General features: G+C 47.9%; 1 long non-coding RNA gene across 5 annotated transcripts in view; it reads left to right on the top strand.

Moving 5' to 3' along the window:
• The first annotated feature begins 9 nt into the window (after positions 1 to 9).
• LOC309636188 overlaps positions 10 to 17,981 on the top strand; it is a 30,715-nt gene continuing 12,743 nt past the window's right edge. The window contains exons 1-3 of one of the 5 annotated variants that reach the window (XR_014249278.1): positions 41 to 217; positions 6,886 to 7,027; positions 7,963 to 17,537. This is a non-coding gene — a long non-coding RNA (uncharacterized lncRNA). The other 4 variants (XR_014249277.1, XR_014249274.1, XR_014249276.1 and 1 more) reach the window with 4 other exon arrangements.

Genomic DNA, 17,981 nt, shown 5'->3' with positions numbered 1-17,981 from the left:
CCCATATAAGGCCGAATAAGGGTATTTCCCCGCCCCTTCGGGCTGTGGCCACGCCCCCGGGGAGCCGGACGCGCTGGGCGGGCGCGGAGCGTTAGTCAGCCTGAGAAAGAGGAAGTGGAAAGCAGCTCGCCGTGCTCTCTGCGGCGCTGCGCGGAGACAGTCACTCGCGCATCACCGGGGACTGGCGGTGGGGTGTCAGGAACGCCATGAGGCCGAGGTGACCCACGCTGTGCGGGAAGAGGAGGAAGCGGGGGAGGCTGAGCTGGCGTCGCGCCATGGGTTTAGAGTTTCATAGACGTAGGTTCCGAACCCGCTGGGGGCCGGGCCAGGCACCGCGGTAGGCAGAGCTAGGGGCGCCCTCGGCCAGTGCCCCCAGATGGATCTGACGTAGATTTCGATCCTTACCCGTCTTTACGCGGGAAATGAGATGATAGCTGGAATTTGCTTCGAAGGCTGGGTTATCGACTCAAGATTGGGCTTGTGTTGGTAATGGTTGAAGTTTGGTGATGGTTACCTGGGGGTTCATTATCCTGTTTTCTCTACTTTTCTTTATATTTTGAAATTTTCCATAATAAAAGTACCTCAAAGTAAAAGTGGAGAGAGAAGAGCCAGCAACTAATTTCCCCAAATGGATTCTGCCCTCAAAGGATTGATGGTCCTTTTCTTTGTCACACTCCCAGTAAAAATTAGAATTGTTTTTTGAGGAACCGTTTTCCTGGCCCCAGAAAAATCTGTCCTGAAATCAGCTGTAGCATCAACATGCACCGTTGATGGAGCTCAGCCCAGCCAACTGTCCAGGTGGCTTCTGGATTTGGGGGATTATCTGTGGCTCAAGTATAATCCCAGGCTGTCTGCCCCCATCAGTCCCCAGCAGCTTCAGGCTTCCCATCCCCTATCTTGGGGAACTGGACACGATTCACCCATTCAGCAAGTATTTACTGAGGGTCAGCTTTGTGCCCTGGTAGCTGCAGGGACATGCTCGAGGGAAGCATGCTTCTACCCCCAAACTCAGGACTAACCATTTTATTGTGAGCCTGAGGAGGGAGGGGACTGCCTGATGGAAAACAGCCTGCCTCCACTAGGGAGGGGCTTGTTTACTACCGACAGAGGGGAGTAAGGTTTTTAGAAGGAAGCAGAAATCCAATTCTGAAATCAAATGCAGTCAAACCAGACAACAGCTAGCTGGCCATTGCCTCTGGGTGTCAGAGGCCTTCAGTCAGAGGCGCTGTCCTCACCCTGCCAGTGGAATCCCAACGAAGATGTGATGCCGGGGGGGGGGGGGGGGGGCGGGTTTCTTTCTCTTTGGGATTCTCCGTGCCAGCCTTCCCTGCAATCTGCTCCTCCTCTAGTGTCACCGGAACCACCCAGCCCCAGACATTTCAACCTACAACCACACATGTACGGAACACCCACATGGCCAGGCTCTATATGGTTGCTGGACCCCAAAGTGAGCAGGACTCACTCTGCTCCAGCTGCCCCCAGCTCGGAGAGGAGGCTTGGTCCAGCCCACAGGCCTCTTTTTTTTTTTTTTTTTTTAATTAATTAATTTATTTGCTGCACCGCGGCGTGTGGGATCTTAGTTCCCCGACCAGGGGACCAGGGATCGAACCCCTGCAGTGGAAGCGTGGAGTCTTAACCACTTGACCACCAGGGAAGTCGCCACAGGCCTAAGGTCCTGTAGTCAGTGCGGAAGAGCATCCACGGTGTGCGAGGTGGGGTAGGGATGTGGCCCTGGAGAAGGCCACCCAGAGCAGAGGAGAGGTGAGGTGAGCGTAACGAGAGTGAATCAAGGTGAGCCAGGCCATGGAGTGGGAGAGTGGAGGACATTCCAGGCAGAGAAAACTGCTTGCGGTAAAGGGAAAAAAACCAAGAACCCAGCAAGGTATGTGCTGGAGGTACGTGGGAGACTAAGGCATTTCTGGCATTTATTAGAAAATTAAGCAGGCTCAGGTGACAGAGAGACTTGTGTGCCATTTAAGGCATTTGGACCTTATTGTTTGGCTGGAGCAGCCCCAGATGAGGGTGTTACTCAGTGACTTGGTCAGGTGAGCATTTGGGGACCTCACTGAGGTGGCACTGTGCAGGATGGATGTTTTATTTGCAAGTGGGGGTGGGGTCCAGACCGTCGTCAGGGAGACAGATAGGCAGCTTTTGTGGGTAATCCAGGCCTGAGCTGATAAGGGCCTGCCGGAACTTGGCAGTGATAGCAGCAATCGAAGAGGCCACACAGATGGGAGAGACATTTAGGAAGTAAATTGCCGGAAGGGATGGGATGGCGGAGAGAGGAGTAGAGGGTGACTGAGTAAATGGTGACACCTTTAGATAGGGACCCTACAGGAACAGGTCTGAGTGTGTAGCAGAAGGAGGCGGGGGTGAAGTTTAGACTTATTAATAAGTAGGAGTTGATCCTGGGCCACCCAAGGGGGCAGTGGGAAGGTGGCCTGGCAAACAGTGCAGGAAAGTCATCCATCAGTGGATTGCTCTGGCACTTCCCACCCCAACAGATTACCAGATCCCTAGCTTCCAAAGACTCTGCCTTCCAGATCTCTTTCCTAACCTGCCCTTTCTAGTCCCATGGCCAGGGCCAGCTTCCTGGGTGTGTGACCTGTGTAGCTGCACAAGGCCATCCTTAGAAGGGCATGATGCTTGGTTTGATGCTCTGCTGTCACTCTCTTGAAATTCTTGATAATTTTTGGACAAGGGACCCTGAATTTTCCTGTTGCACTGGGCCCCGCAAATTCTGTAGCTGTTGCTAGCCATAGCTGTAGTTAAAGGGCCCCATTATCCCCTGCACTGGACCCTACGGTAGCATCCTGCCTCCCAATCGCCAAGCCCTCTCCTTTCTCTCTTGTCTTCTGCGATGTGATCTTTTTAAGCTTAGATCAGAGCACAGAGCCCACCTGCTCCGCTCAAAAACCCTCAGTGACACCTACGCACTGTCTGATAAAATCCAAATTCATGAGTGGAACATCAAGGTCCTTTTTCTAGCCAATTGGCCGTAACCCACCTCCAGCCTCGTTTGTCTCCTTCCTTTCCCCTTCCCCCTTCCCCCATCCCCAGGCTCCAGTCACACAAAACTGCCTATTTCCTAAACTTGCGCAGTATTTTGCTGCCTCCACACTTTTCTACAGGACTTGAGCGCCTCCCCCATTCCTTTGTTAGGAATCCTTCCCTGCCTTCACACACCAGCTCCAGAGCTACCGTTGCACCTCCAAGAAGCCCCCCCTTAATCCCCCAGCCTGTTAATCAGTCGCCCTCCTGGGTGTTCTCACATTGTGCAGTTTCCCCCTCCCCCAACAGAGTGTTATCTGTCCTGCCATTAGTTTGAAGGCTCCCAGGCCATACTCAGGACTTATCCCACCATCTGTGACCCAGTCATAACACCCAGCACATGGTAGGAGCTCAGGCAATGTTGGTGGAATGGAATCCAGTGCTTGCTGAGGCTTGAAAGCAGCAGGCTTTTTAGGAGGCACCCAGGGGAAAAGTTGGCCACAGCATAAATCAGGGCCTTAGACCCTGGGTCAGGAGGCAGGATAGGAAGCTGTGGATGCACAGGCCCTAGGATCAGGAGCTGGAATTCATAGGCCACAGGCCTAGGAGGAGGAGGAGTGTGTCTGAGATGGAACTGTTTAAATAATCACGCCTTTCTCCACCCCCCACCCCCTGCCCACTGCTTTGGAATGGGAGTGAGGGGGGTTCAGGGAAGAAAGCAGAATTTAAATTAACATGAGCATATGAGGCAAGGCCTTGTTCTATTTGTCATTCGCTCTCCCCTGCCAGTTCTACTCAGAGTCGGGCAAGAAGATTTTTATGTTTCTTGACCCTCCTTGACTGGTCATCCTAATCCTCAGGTCCCGGTTCATCATTGCGATCTGGTGCTCTTACCCTTTGAAGGGTCATAGTGCCCCTTCTTCAAAAGTGTGGGCCTGTTCCTTGGAAAAGTGCACACACAGCTTTCAGCTTCCAATGTCAGGGAGTTTCATGGACCTGGGAACTCCTATGATCGTCCCTGCTTCCTTCATCTGCCCATAAAGTGGGGCCAGGTGGCCTGTGGGGATGGATCAGAGGGTGCCCCAGAATGCCAGGGCAGGGGCCCAGAGCCACCCCGAAGCCAAGCCAAGGGTCCTCTAGCTGCTCCAGCCCTCAGACGGGTGCATCTTGCCAGCTCTCTTCATTTGCTTGTCTCTCGTTATGAAAGTAGCGCGCATGCTCGTTGTTGAAAATGTGGAAAAAGCAGAGACGTAAAAATGATGGGGGTTTTTTTAAGAGCACTACTTTCTTTGGTGTTAACATCCCCAATCAAGACTGCTGTTGGGTCTGGACCCAAGACTTGCTTCCCACCATCTTGGTCAAAGGAAAGAGCCCTGAACTAGGAGTCAAAGACCTGGATTCCTGTCCAGCCTCTGCTATAACCGGCTTCTGTTGTCTCCCTAATATTTGTAGAATGCTTTTTGTGTGTGTAGGTGTTTTTCTCCTCATGACCCTCCCATCTCCCTTGCCCCCAGGATCTTAGACTGGAGTGAATACAATGTTCACTCAAGGGTACAGGCAGCACTTGCTGTGTGACTGTTGAGAATCACTCACCCTTTTGTTTTCCTGTCATGGTTTCCTCTTCTATAAAATAGGGACATTAGCGCCTATCTGCTAATGGTGAGTGACAACGACATAATAAACATAAAGCTATAGCCTGACTCAAGCATAAGGTATTTGTGTGGTTGTTGCTGCTATTAATAATATCCATCAGCAAAGCATTTACTCATTTACTCAGTCAAATCCTGATGCACTGGTACATTCAGTTTCCTCTTCTGTAAAATGGGAGTGAAAATAGGACTTAGCTCATAGGTTACTATCAGGATTCAGTGGGTTAATCCATGAAAGGTACTTAGAACAGTGCCTGGTGCATATTAAGAACTCAATAAACGTTAACTAGTTGAACAGACTGTAGTATTTTTTCCAGCCAAGAAAAGACTTTTCTAATGGCACAGGAAAAAAAGATGGGGGTAGGCATGACAGGGAAGAAGGAGTTACTTGCTGTCTAATTCAGCTGTCAGTGAAAGAAAGAATTACTAGAAGCCTGTGAACTTGTTCTGAAGGCTTACTGAGTACAAAAGGATATTTAAAGAGTAAAAATCCCCAGACCCACTTACAGTAAACTAGGAAGGACAAGAAGCCATTCACACAATAATAAGTGCTAAGTTAGGTGGTTTTGATGTTGAGACCTGAAGAAACTTTACAGAAGACAGATCAATAAAGCCTGGAGCATTAGAGCAGGCGAGTCTGGGAGAGGGGTTTAGCTTTGATAAATAACCCCTCCAATTGTAAGAGCAAGGACTTTGGAGTGTGACGTTTAAGTCCCTGGTTTGCCGCTTACTGATTGTGTGACCTTGGACAAGTTACTTCACCTCTCGAAGCCACAGTTGTCTCATCTGAAAAAAAAAAAGGGGCAGGGGCGGGGAGAGATAATAATAGTACCTACCTCATAGGGCTGATGAGAAGATTAAATGAAGTACCTACAAAAAGACCTTCTCTGCCTGCCTGGAGCATGGTGAGGGCTCCGTGTGAGCCAGTATTTTTCTTTATGAAAAGTCACAGGCAGCACGGAAGCACAGAATCTTGGCAGTAAGGAATTGTAATTCTATTTTGAAATTTTCCAGGGAGGGAGCTTACTGCCTCATGAGGCATTTTTGAATGAGGCCAAAAAAGGAAACAAGCATATCCTGGGATTTTTATGAGATGCCAGGTATGTCCTGAGCCCTTCACTTAATCCTCACAACCTCCCTATGATGTAAGCACTATTGCCCCCATTTTACAGTTGACCAAGGACAAAGAGCTGAAGCTGGCTTCCCTGTATTTTCCACTCTTTGCTTCCAGGTCTGGTGAAATACTGTCTAAACCTAGACCCTCTTTGAAATATTTGAAGATGGTCATCTTGTCCCTTTCCCACCTTATCTTTTCTAAGACAACAGTCCTTGTTCCTTACCATAACTGTTTTCTGAATTCCTAGAAGATTTTTGTTTATTTGCCAGAACTCTTTACTTTTGATCCCTGAATGAAACGGAGGTGCAGCAGAGAATGTCCATTTACTCAAAGTTCAAAGGTCTGACCAAAAAAGAGTGGCTGTTAAGGACCCTGGACATGGTTAGAGAAAGGAAGAGATGGAAGAGAGCAAACACTTGAAAGCAAAGATGCAGTTCTTCCCCTCCACTGGGGAGCCACAGACTATTTCTGAAGGATGGGAGGGGGATTTTTACCCCCCACTCCTAGCCTACCCCCTGCAGCATTTCAAGTCTGGCCTGGATGGGCATGGGGCATCCTTGAAAGCTACAGGAAGTGGGCTGGGTGTGGGAGGATGTTAGAAGGAGCAAGTTTGTGGTCCCTCCAGCTTCACCATAGAGATTCTGGCTAGAAAGATAAATGGCTGGTAAAACTTGGTCTTTTTTTTTAAATGGGGAGTGTGTGCCCTTAAGTGAGCATCGTATTTGCTCCATACTAAGACTCTGGGGGCAATGAGGATGGGAAGGCCATGGGGAGATTTTTTTATGTGAAAAATCTACAGCCTCTGAGTAGAGATCTCTCTGGCTGCTGGTTTTCTCTCCCCCCTTCCCCCCCACCACACTGTGTGGTGCCTGGAGCTGTTACCCACACTCCAGTCTTTTACCACCTTCATGTACTTGGCAATATCTGAGTACCACCTCCTCTATCATTCCTGAAATTGATTTTTCAGAGACTCATTTAACAAACAAACAAACAAACAAAAAACCAACCCATATTTTGTCTTAAAACAGTAGTCTCTGAGGTTTAATAATCTAATTGTGTTTTTTTGTAGTAGAAATTAAAATATATGACAATTCGAATAGGAGACTTTCGTCTGTATTCCACCTACAGTCACTTCTCCTGCCACTGGGATGCCACTCTGTGCTTGGAGAAACAGTGATTGGGTTCCGGAGTAAAGGAGACAAGCGTCGGGCCCCGACTCTGGAAGTGGCCAGCAATGCAGTCTTGTACAAATGGCTTAGACTCTTCCAAGGTACAGTTTCTTCTTAGTAAAGTTGGGATAATTAACAAGTTATAAAGTAAAAACAAAATAATATACTTGAAAGTACCTTGTAAAATGCTTGGGATATTCCTTTTATCAGTAACTTCCTTGCTCCTGGGGAAGGTGGGGTCTGGAATCCTACCTCCTCTGGCCTAGAACTAGTGGGAAAACATTCCTAAACCTCAAGACTTCAGAGCCAGGGCACTGCCCAAGGTTCCACCAGCCAGGGCTCCGCCCCTGACCTGCTGTGGGACATTGTGGGAGTCACTCCCCTGCTCCATGCTTCATTTCCTGTCTTTAAAGTGCGATGAGTTTTGTCGGTGCTTCTCAAACTTGATTGTCCCTAAGATCATCTGGAAGCCTGCTGAAATGCAAATTCTCCTCCTGGGGCTGGAGAGTCTGCATTTCCAACCAACTTCCAGGTGATACTGTTGCTGCTGGCCACAGACCACACTTGGACTAGCAAGGAGTTATTTTACTTAACTCCTAGAGGTGTTGAAAGGCTTAAATTAGACAATACATCCTAAACATTTAGCCCCGTGCTTCCTTCAGGAGCTTATCCAATAGATGGTACCACTATTATCAGTATTATAGTGATTGGTGTATATGGGGGTAGGGGTGGGTTGAGAGGTAACCCCAGATAGAGCAGAGGTTGATGAGAATTCTTGTAACTGTGGGGTTTGGAAAAAGCAAGTCCTAGCTTTATAACCCATGCCATAGCTGTGTGAGTTTGGCCAGATCTCTTGATCTTTCTGAGCCTCAGTTTCCCCCTCTACAAAGGGGAGGGTGGTTGAATTAGATGGTGTCTAAGGATTCTCTCAGCTTTAAATCCAAACTTGAGGCCAGTGATCTCTGCACCACCCCACCACTAAAGGACACATAACAGTCCTGACCTTGGCCATAACCTTGAGCCACATCTGTTGCAGGGATGGGCCTGCTCAGAGCCCGCCTTGACTGCAGGGAGGATGAATAACTGGAGAGCCCAACTTGGTGCCCTTGGTGTTCCTTGAGCTCTGAGTGACATCACCCCCGGAAGCCTCTGTTCCTTGGGCCTCATGCAAGGTTCTGCCTGCTAGGCGGGGAGGATTTGCAGCCCGGATGGGAGCAGGCTTGCCACGAGTTCAGAAAATGGATGTAAAAGGAGGCATTTCAACATTCCATTCCACTGCTGCACTGCACCGGAGGCAAAGGTGATTCACGAGTAAACTCCTTGTAAGCATGATTCCAACCCTTCCACATACCCCTCCAGACTCTGGTGTGGAGACCCAGTTGGCCAGAACCTGCAAGAAACTCGCCCGTCAGTGGAAGAAATGGGCATCCAGCAACCTAGTCCCCAAGCGAGAAGAACAGGCCTGCTGAGATGCTTGAGTCCCATGGCTGCAAGCACCCTGCCAGTGCAGTCCCTTTATTAATCCACAAGTTTGTATTGAGCCCTCACCAGGAGCAAACATTTATTGAGCACCTGCTGCATACCTCTGGCTAAGCAAGTTCACCTGAATAACTGATTTAAGCTCACTACATCCCAGTGAAGAGAGCCTGGTACAGAAGGGAGCATCCAGGTTCAGAGAGGTTAAATGACTTCTTCAGGGTCACACGGCAAGACATCCAACAAGGTTCACAGCCTGAGCAGGGCCCACCAGGTTGAGCTGACACCCTCCCTTCTCTCTCCTCTATTATGAACTTGTATCAAAACCCCTGTCCTTCATGGTTACACTCGATTATTTATGTTTCCCTCTCCCCGCCCCGAGCGAGGAGCCAGCTCCGAAGGTCCCTGCAGCCATAGTGCCCAGCCTGGACCACAGCTGACCCTGGGAAGACATCTTGCCCAATGGGAACTCAGATCCCAGCACTGTACTGCTCACTCCAGGGCTGAGAGGGGAAGGAAGAAGAGCCCAGGGCTTCATTCCTGACCTCAGGAGCTTACTGTCTGGGTGTTATGGACCCAAATCTTGAAATCTTGAAAGGGAAAGAGGGTCCGTGAGTCAGGCTGGACTTGGTTATAGATTCAAGGAGCTGGGAAACCCAGAGGAAGGGGAGATGGTCGAGGGCCCAGCAGTCAGGGTGGGCCAGGGAGAGGTATAAGAACTGAAAGCAGGGAGGATTTACATGGGCAGAGGGGAGAAGCTCGGCCACTGAAGGAGGCAAGGGAGGTGGCGGCAGCCAGGTGTCCTCTCCGGGGAGCAGAAGGCCATCCTGGTGGGGGGCAGGGAGGCTCTGGGGATGGTCAGGAGGTGGGGGAGGTTAGGTCTAGGAAATAAGGCCCGCTTTGTGCAATCAGGCCTTGTGCAGATGAAGCCTGAAAATGGTGATTACCCTTTGGCCTAGTAATTCCACTTCTGGGAAATGATCTTAAGGAAAATCTTCAAAACATGGGGGACGTAAAAGCTCTACTCACAGTAGTGTTCATCACAGAGCTATTTATACGAAGGTAAAAATGGAAGCAGCCAAAACATTTCTCCTAAGAGAATGGTGAAGAAATCGGTACATTCAGCAGCCATCACGTGTGACGTTTTCAAAGATTCTGAATAATGTTCAAAATCAATTATGTTAAAATATTGAGGGAAATGGCAGGTTACAAATAACAATGACAGCTGCATTTATTGAGTGCTGTTTGCTAGGCACTCAGTGCTTTACATATTTGGCCTCATTTAATCAATACAACCATCCCAGGAAGGTGGAATGACTTCCACAGAACAGATTGGCACACAGAGTGAGGCTCTCCCAGGTAGGGGTGGAAGAGCTGGGATTTGAGCTCTGGTCACACTCCAGTGTGTGCTGACCACCACCTGATGTAACACGACCGCTTCTAGCCAAGAGACCTGAGAGAAATATATGAAATATTAACAAGGGTTCTTTTTTTCAGGGTGGGGGGTCTGTGCGGGGGTTTGATCCCCCCTACTTTTCTGTGTTTTCCAAATTTTTCCTTATGAAGCTGTGATACTCTTTTTGTATCTTTTCCATATTTTCAGTTATGTATTCTGCTTATCATTCTGCAACTTCGTTTCTTCCATTTACTAGTAAGTCTCAGTGCTCTTATCTTCCAGATGCCCTTTATTCTTTTGGTGGGGCCTCAGAACATTCCATGGTACGGATTTGGCATAATTTATTTATCTGGATCTCCTATTGAAGGACATCCTAGTCTACACCTCTTTGGGCAGAGGGTTTTGTTTGCTTTTAACAGAAAAGAATAAACTGGGGGGAGAAGTACTTCTAGGTGGCTATACGTGTGGCTTTGGCAGATTGGGGTGGAGGGATTTAATTAGGGGCTCCAGATTCAAGGATGGTCCCTGTTGGTAAAAATGGCCAGCTGGAGTGAGTGGTTCTATTTGAAGGATGAGTTTCTGGTGTCTTAGGTTTCCAGTAATAATATCCCCTCACCCCACACTCCCCCTCGGGGCAGCTCTATCAGCTGACCCCCCCTTGGCAGGTGTAGGACTTTTTTCTTTGGAGGAAGTTATAGATTAGGATCCCTCCTGCCCTGGCTTCTTATTGACACACGGCTTAATTTTGTTTTGCTGTGGGCAAATCCTCTTCAGGAAGTCAGTTACTCCAATGCCTCTGGGCTACCAGGATGCAGAACTGACTCTACTCCATTCAGTTCTACCAACTTCCCTGGAGGTCTTTTATAACAAATAGAGTCTGAAAAACCGGAACCTCAGTCAGTTCCTTACACCTGCTGTGTGGCCTGCAGCCAACTTTGTTAGGGCCCTGGGCTGTGTGCTTCATTTATATGGAAGAAGGGGCCAGAGTTAGAAGATTTCAATCAGCTCCAACCTTCTGCTGCGATTCTTTGAGGCCTTAGTGAGAAAGACACAGTGCTGCCTCTTACTAGCTGTGCGATCCTGGGTAGGTCATTAACTTCTCTGAGTATCAGTTTCTCATTTGTAAGGTGGGGGCAGTGAAATACCTGGTAGGGTTTTGCAGATTAAATGAACTACTGCCAGGAGTTTGGTGGCTAGCACAGTAGCTATATGCCTGGAAGCTGAGCGATGAGTTATGGGCGTAATACTTAAGGATCCTTAGAATGGAAGCCCCTCGGCTCCCTTGAGCCCAGTCTCCAAGAGGTTACCTGGGGCTGCCTAGGAGAGCTTGGCTTTGAGATCCTCTGATACAGGCAGGGAAGCCTATTCATTTCTCAGCCAACAGGATGGTACCCTGAACTACCTAAGCTAAAAAGCAAGAACAACAACAAACAAGCACCCCTTTCTAAAGTCAGCTCCTAAGCCTGTAAGAGTCCAAACTCGCCCAGCTGCAATCTGGCCAGCATGTTATGTACCTCCTCTCGCCTCATCCATAGATTTGTCTTCATCACATCACTTCATCCTTAGCCTCAGCAGCCAGAACATCAACCTACAGCTTCTAAGAGGGGAGGCATCACTTACTGAAGTTTAAAGATCTGATCCAAAATGTATTATTAGAGAGTGAAAAAACTAAGTGAAACAAAAGGTCTGGAACTACTATTGTAGGAAAAGAAAAAACCCACTTAACTAGATGGGTGTGTGTTTTTATAGACATATAGACCTTTTTATTCTTACCTATATTCTGCTGGTATAAGAAATTCCCTAGTATAAAAGCATTATCAGCTTACAGCAGCCTCTTTGGGGGAGTGAGGGGAGCTCCCCGTTTACTTTCTTTTTTAAAAAATTTATTTTAAAAAGATTTTTGGCTATGCCACATGGGATCTTAGTTCCCCGACCAGGGATTGAACCCGTGCCCCCTGCAGTGGAAGCACAGAGTCTTAACCACTGGACCACCAGGGAAGTCCCCCTGTTTACTTTCTTTATTGTTTGACTTTCTGATAATGAGCACACCTTTTGAGAGAGGCAGTCATTGTAGCAGTTAGGAATGAGGGGTATGTTGGAGTCAGACCATCTTGTTTGGCTTCAAACTCAGATATGTGTCTCTGGATCAGACACTGAAGCTCTTGCAGCTCATCTGTAAAGTGGGACGACAGTAATAACACAACTGACCTCATGGGGTTGTTTAGAGGGTTAAACACGGAGATGCATACGCTTAGCACGATGCCTGGCACTCAGTAAACACTCAGTGAAGTTCAGCTGCTATTATTACTTGTATAACTAAAAATAACATGTATGTAAATATTTGTCTATATATGTAAACAAAGGACAGGGGTATCTTGAGGCTGCACATGCCTTCCTGTGATACACTCAGCCCCATAAAAAGGAATGTGAGAGAGGAAGACAGAAAAGGGAATGACTGCCTGTTAATTAGCCGGCTCTGAAAGCCCCTGCCCCATGCGATGTTCTCTATTCTCACAAGAGGGGCAATTAAAGAAAACACTGGCGTGGGAGAGGGGAAAACTTGTAAAGGCCCAGAATAGAGGCCACCCGACCCCCAACACTGCCCCAAGGATTAGCTGGTGACAAGGCTGGAGAAGGGACACAGGTTTGTACTGTCTCTTGAACTGGGAGCTTCTGGGGCAGGAAGGAATTAGAGCTGTCCAACTCATTCGCTCATTCAATGAATATTTATTGAGGGCCTGTGGTATGCCAGCCAGCAGTTCTAAGCCCAAGGATACAGCGTGGACAAAGAAGACCAAAACAGAACAAAACAGCAAATAAACAAACAAAAGCTTATAATCAGAGAGCTTACATTCTAATGGAGGTAGATAGACACTAAACACAATGAGTAAGACTAGCGGCCTGTGGAATAGTCATAAATGCCACGAAGAAAAATTAAACAAGGAACAGTTTAGGGGTTACAGGGTTAGGTTGCAAAGGAGCTCAGGAGGTAGAATTATGGGGGGCCCCAAGCAGAAGGCAGAGTGAGCTGGTTTTCCCCGCAGCTCAAGTCTCTGTAGATTTCTGAACCGCATCCTTATTCAGAAGGTCTCCTTGAGTCCCAGCCCTCAGAGATCCACAAACCAGGTGTGTCTCTGACTGCACATGGAAGGCCCCAGCTCTGGGAAACTGAAGGCAGGGTTAAGGCACTCAGCCTCCATGAGAAAGTCATCCAAACACTGCTTTGAAAGGCAAAAACCAGGGCAGTCTGTCCTGAGCGTGGCCCCGCTGAAGCAATGGTTCTTGGCCTTGAGTGGCCTGACGTCACTGGGTGGGGAGGCGGGGTTGTTAAACTTCCGATTTCTGGATCCTGCCACAGACCCTTTGCCTCACGGTCTCTTGGGGTGGCCTGTCAGGCACCCCACCGGGAGAAACACAGGTTGGTGGATTATATATGACCCAGACATTCATCTCCAGGTACACTAACCTGCCCTCTCACCCCTGGAATCTCAAAAACACTAAGAGATTCCCGCCCAGTGAACAACCTACTTATTTTAATAATAATGGCTGCCTTTTACTGAGCACTTAAACTGTGCGCAGGGCTCTCTGCTGAGCACTTCAGATTTATTATCTTCCTTTAAGCCTCACAACAACCTGGTGAAGGAGGTAAAATTCTCATAAGGAAGCTGAGGCACAGCGGTCAGTGGCAGGAGTGGGACGCAGACCTAGGCTTGCCTGACCCCAAACTAAGTTCCGAAGCTGTTCCCCGCACTGCATCCCTCCAGGGCTCTGCTGGGCACTTCTGGTGCTCCTCTCCACAGCTGGATTGCAAACCGCTTGGTGCAAAAGTTGGCTCTTAGGCTGTTTATATTCCTCAGACAGAATTTTCTTGAATTAACCACACTTGCCTTCTCAGAAAGAGCTAAGAGAGCTTTCTCTTTCTCCCCAGCCCTCGGACCCCCAGCCCCTGAAATCGCATCTCCTCCTCCTCCTCCTTCTTCCTAAGTGGACGGAGCCAGTCCTCGCTGAGCTCCTGGGACTCTACTCACTCTGCTTGGACATTTACCAGACGGCCTTGTATTTGAGTTCTCAGCCTTCCCTGCCCTTCCTTCCCCTCCCCTCCCCTCCCCTCCCCTTCCCTTCCTTTCCCTTCCCTTCCATGAGTTCCTTCTGGGCTGTGAGCTCCTGGCTGGCTTCTCCCCATCTGCCTCCCAGGAAATAATACATAATAGGCTCAGTGAATTCAAGGGGAGCTGGTTGATAGCATTCAGACTCTAGATTTCTGTGGCCATAAACCAAGGACTATCTTTTTTTTCTTCTCTAAATCACATTCATTTTTATTTATTTATTTTAAAATTAAAGTACAGTTGACTTACAGTATGATATTAGTTGCAGGTAGACAACATAGTGATTCAATGTTTTTGTAGATTATACTCCATTTAAAGTTATTATAAAATATGGTCTATATTCCCTGTGCTATACAATATATCCTTGTTGCTTATTCATTTTATACATAGTAGTTTGTGTCTCTTAACCCCCTACCCTTATCTTGCCTCCCTCCCATTCCTCTCCCCATAGCAACCACTAGTTTGTTCTCTATATCTGTGAGTCTGTTTCTGTTTTGTTATCTTCATTTGTTTGTTTTATATTTTAGATTCTACATATAAGTAATAACATACCATATTTGTCTTTGTCTGATTTCACTAAGCATAATACCCTCCAGGTCCATCCATGTCGTAGCAAATGGCAAAATTTCACTTTTTTTTAATGGCTGAGTTTTAAATATATATGCCACATCTTCTTTATCCATTCATCTGTTGACGAACACTTGGGTTGCTTCCATATTTGGCCATTGTAAATAATACTGCTGTGGACACTGGCGTGCATGTATCTTTCCAAATTAGCATTTTCATTTTCATCGGGTATATACCCAGGAGTGGGATTGCTGAATCATATGGTAGTTCTATTTTTATTTTTTTGAGGAACCTCCATACTGTTTTCCATAGTGTCTGCACCAATTTACATGCCCACCAAAAGTGTATGAGGTTTCCCTTTTCTCCACATTCTCGCCAACATTTATTGTTTGTTGTTTTTTTAACATTCATTTTTATTTAATTTATTGAGTACCTACTACATGCCAGGCACTGGCTCAGGTACTAGGAATTCAGCGGTAAACAAGGTAAATGAGCTCCCTGCCGTCATGGATCTTCTTTCTAGTGGGGAAGACAGGTAATACACAAACTCAGCAAAGCCAGCCTGTGTGGTAGGAGCTGGGGAGAAGGGAGAGCAATTATAGCTGGAGGCCAGAAAGGCCTTGCTGAGGCGGCATCATTTGAAGTAATGGTGGAATGATCAAAAAGAGTCAGACATGTATGAATCATGGAAAGAATGTTCCAGGTCCTGAGGCTAGGACCGGTGTGGCCTGTTTGAGGATTCATGAATGCTACTGGGACTGGAACTTAGTGGGTGAGAGAGAGAGGTAGGAGAGAACTTGGTCAGAAGTCCAAAATGGGTCTTACTGGGCTAAAAGCAAGGTGTCAGCAGGAACATGTTCCTTCTAGAGGCCCTAGGGGAGAAGCCATTTCCTTACCTTTTTCAGCTGCTGGAGGCTGTCTCATTTCTTGACTTAAGGTTCCCTTCCTCCATCTTCAAAGCCAGCAAAGGTGGGTTGAGTCCTTCTCACACTGGATAGCTCTGACTCTCCTGCCTCCCTCTTCCGCTTATAAGGCCCCTTGTGTTGACACTGGGCCCACCAAAATAATTCAAGTTTATCTCCCCATCTCGAAACTCTTGACTTAATCATATCTGCAAAGTCCCTCTGCCATGTAAGGTGACACATTCACAGGTTCCATCATTAGGGGGGCATTACTCAGCCACCACCACCAACACAAGCAGGCCAGAACTCTTGATTTTGTCTCCCAAACCTGCTCTTCCTCTACCTTTCCCATCTAAGAATATGGCACCCCCATTTACCTACCCAAAACCTGAGGTCCTCCTTGATTCGTCTTTCCCTTGTGCCCCACCCCTGCGGCATTTTACACATCCAAAATTCATGTGTGTTCACCAAGACATTTCCTCTTTTACTACCCTCATCCAAGCCTCCACTGTCCCTCACCTGGACCTTGGCAGTAGCCTCCTAACTGGTCTCTGTTTCTACCCTATCCTCCCAACAGTTCATTTTTCAAGCAGCCAGTGATCTTTCATCATCACTCTGCTTAAAAGCCTCCAATGGCTTCCCATCTCAGAATTAAATCCATTCTCCTCACCATGGTCTGCAAGGCCCCACATAATCTGAGGCTCCCAGACCATCTCTTACCTTTCCCTCTTGCCCACTAAGGTAGATGAGCTGGGACTACTGAGAGTGTTTTCTACCCAAAACAGCAACAATGCCGTCCATTAATTGACCTCTCCTCCTTTGTCTGAGTTAAGCATTTAATCCTCACAGCAACCCAAGAGAAACAGTTGGGATTGGATTCCAGAACAAAGATTTCACTCAAAATAACGTTACTACTCATAAGTGTCCCTCTGACTCTCCACCCTCATTCCTCCTACCCCCACACTTTCCCTGCAGACCCTGGTCAAGGTGCTTTGAACTGTGGGAACTGTGCCTGATACACCACGTCCTTAGCATTGGCCACTGGGAGTGAGGCTCTACAGAGAAAATCCAAGTCTTCAACAGACTTATCTTAGGTGATTTCAACAATAAGGAGGGTGATGTCAATGAAGCCTCTTACAGGAAGCCCTCCCTGATTGCTTCAGTCCCCAGAGCTCTTACCTTTCTCTCCACACTTACAGTTTATTTCATTTACTTCCCAGCAGACCTTGCAGGGGCCATTATCACTTCACCTGTACATTTCACCCACAAAATATAAGCTCCTTGGGGGAAAGGAATTTTTGTTTGGTTTTACACTGCTGCATCCTGAGTGCCCACAAAGGGCCTGGCACATGGTAGGCACAGAAGTATTGGGCGGGTGAATATATCCTTTTTTGCAACTCACAGAGACTGGAGTCAATCTGGGCCAGCCCCTGTCTGGGCTTCCAGGGGTGCAGAAATGATCCAAGTAACTGTTCACCCTCTGAGCTTGTGGGGGAGACAGACCGACCTGCGTGCTCACAACAGACTTTGCCAAAGGATGGAGGTGGCCATCATCAGGGGGACTGGACCTGCTCGTTGGAAGGGTGCAAATGGAACTTAGACAATTGTTGCCGAGTCTCTGCTGGGGCAGGCGGCGGTGGGCCTGTGGGAATGGAGAGGTACCATTGGACAAAAGTTAGGAGCACAGGCTCTGGAGCCCGAATGCCTGGGTCTGGTCCTCCTCCACCACTCACTAGTTATGCGATCTTGCCCCAGTTATTTACTCTAAAGAAAAGTGCCAACTCCAAAACCTGCTGCAGAGAGATTCCGATCTAGCAGGTCCAGGCTGGCTAGGAGCCTGTGTAGTTCCCCCCACCCCAACAAGCAGCTCATGATTTGTTATAGATGGGCCATAGACCATGCCTTGAAAAACACTGACTTGCAGGGAGAGAAGCTCATGCTGATCAGCAAACTGGAGTGTCAGGCTTGTAGCTCAGTGACATTTTTCAGCATGAAATCATAAATTGTCATTCAGGGTTAAACATTTAGGCATGCTACTACCCAGTAGGTGCCATGGAGAAGGCTTTAGGATAGCGGCCAAGGAGGATATCCAACAGGCCTTGTCTCCCCAGGTCAACCCAGGACACTTCCCAAAGGCAGGTAGCGAGGGACTCTGCAAATGTTTATTGATAGACTGATGGATGTTCTAGCTAAGCTCCAACTGGCCAGCCCCAGCCCCACACAGAGGTTCTGGGTGAACCACATGAACCCCAGGGAAGATGAGGTTGCTATGGGGGTTCAGGAGTTGGTGCCTGGCTCTGGTGTCTCCATGGCTTGACTTGAACCAGGGCCTCACAGCCAGGAACTCTGAGAAGCCAGATGTAAATAAGGCCATGAGAGACGTAAGGGAACCTCTCTGAGCCTTAGTTGAAATGCATGGCCTGAGTGTTACCAGGGTATTCTTCATTTATTCACTCCACAAATATGTAAGCACCAGTCAATGTGCCATGCTAGGCTAGGGATACAGTGGTGAAATAGGTGTCTGTACTCAGTGACCTTATATTCCAGAGGGGAATCAGATTATAAGCAAATAAAATATATAAGTTAATATAAGAGGGTAATCATGAAA

This window comes from Balaenoptera borealis (assembly GCF_965194805.1).
Source record: "Balaenoptera borealis genome assembly, chromosome: 10".
In the NCBI taxonomy this organism is placed as follows: domain Eukaryota; kingdom Metazoa; phylum Chordata; class Mammalia; order Artiodactyla; family Balaenopteridae; genus Balaenoptera; species Balaenoptera borealis.
Note: the sequence above shows the minus strand (reverse complement) of the source record. Positions and strands in the feature narration are given on the sequence as shown.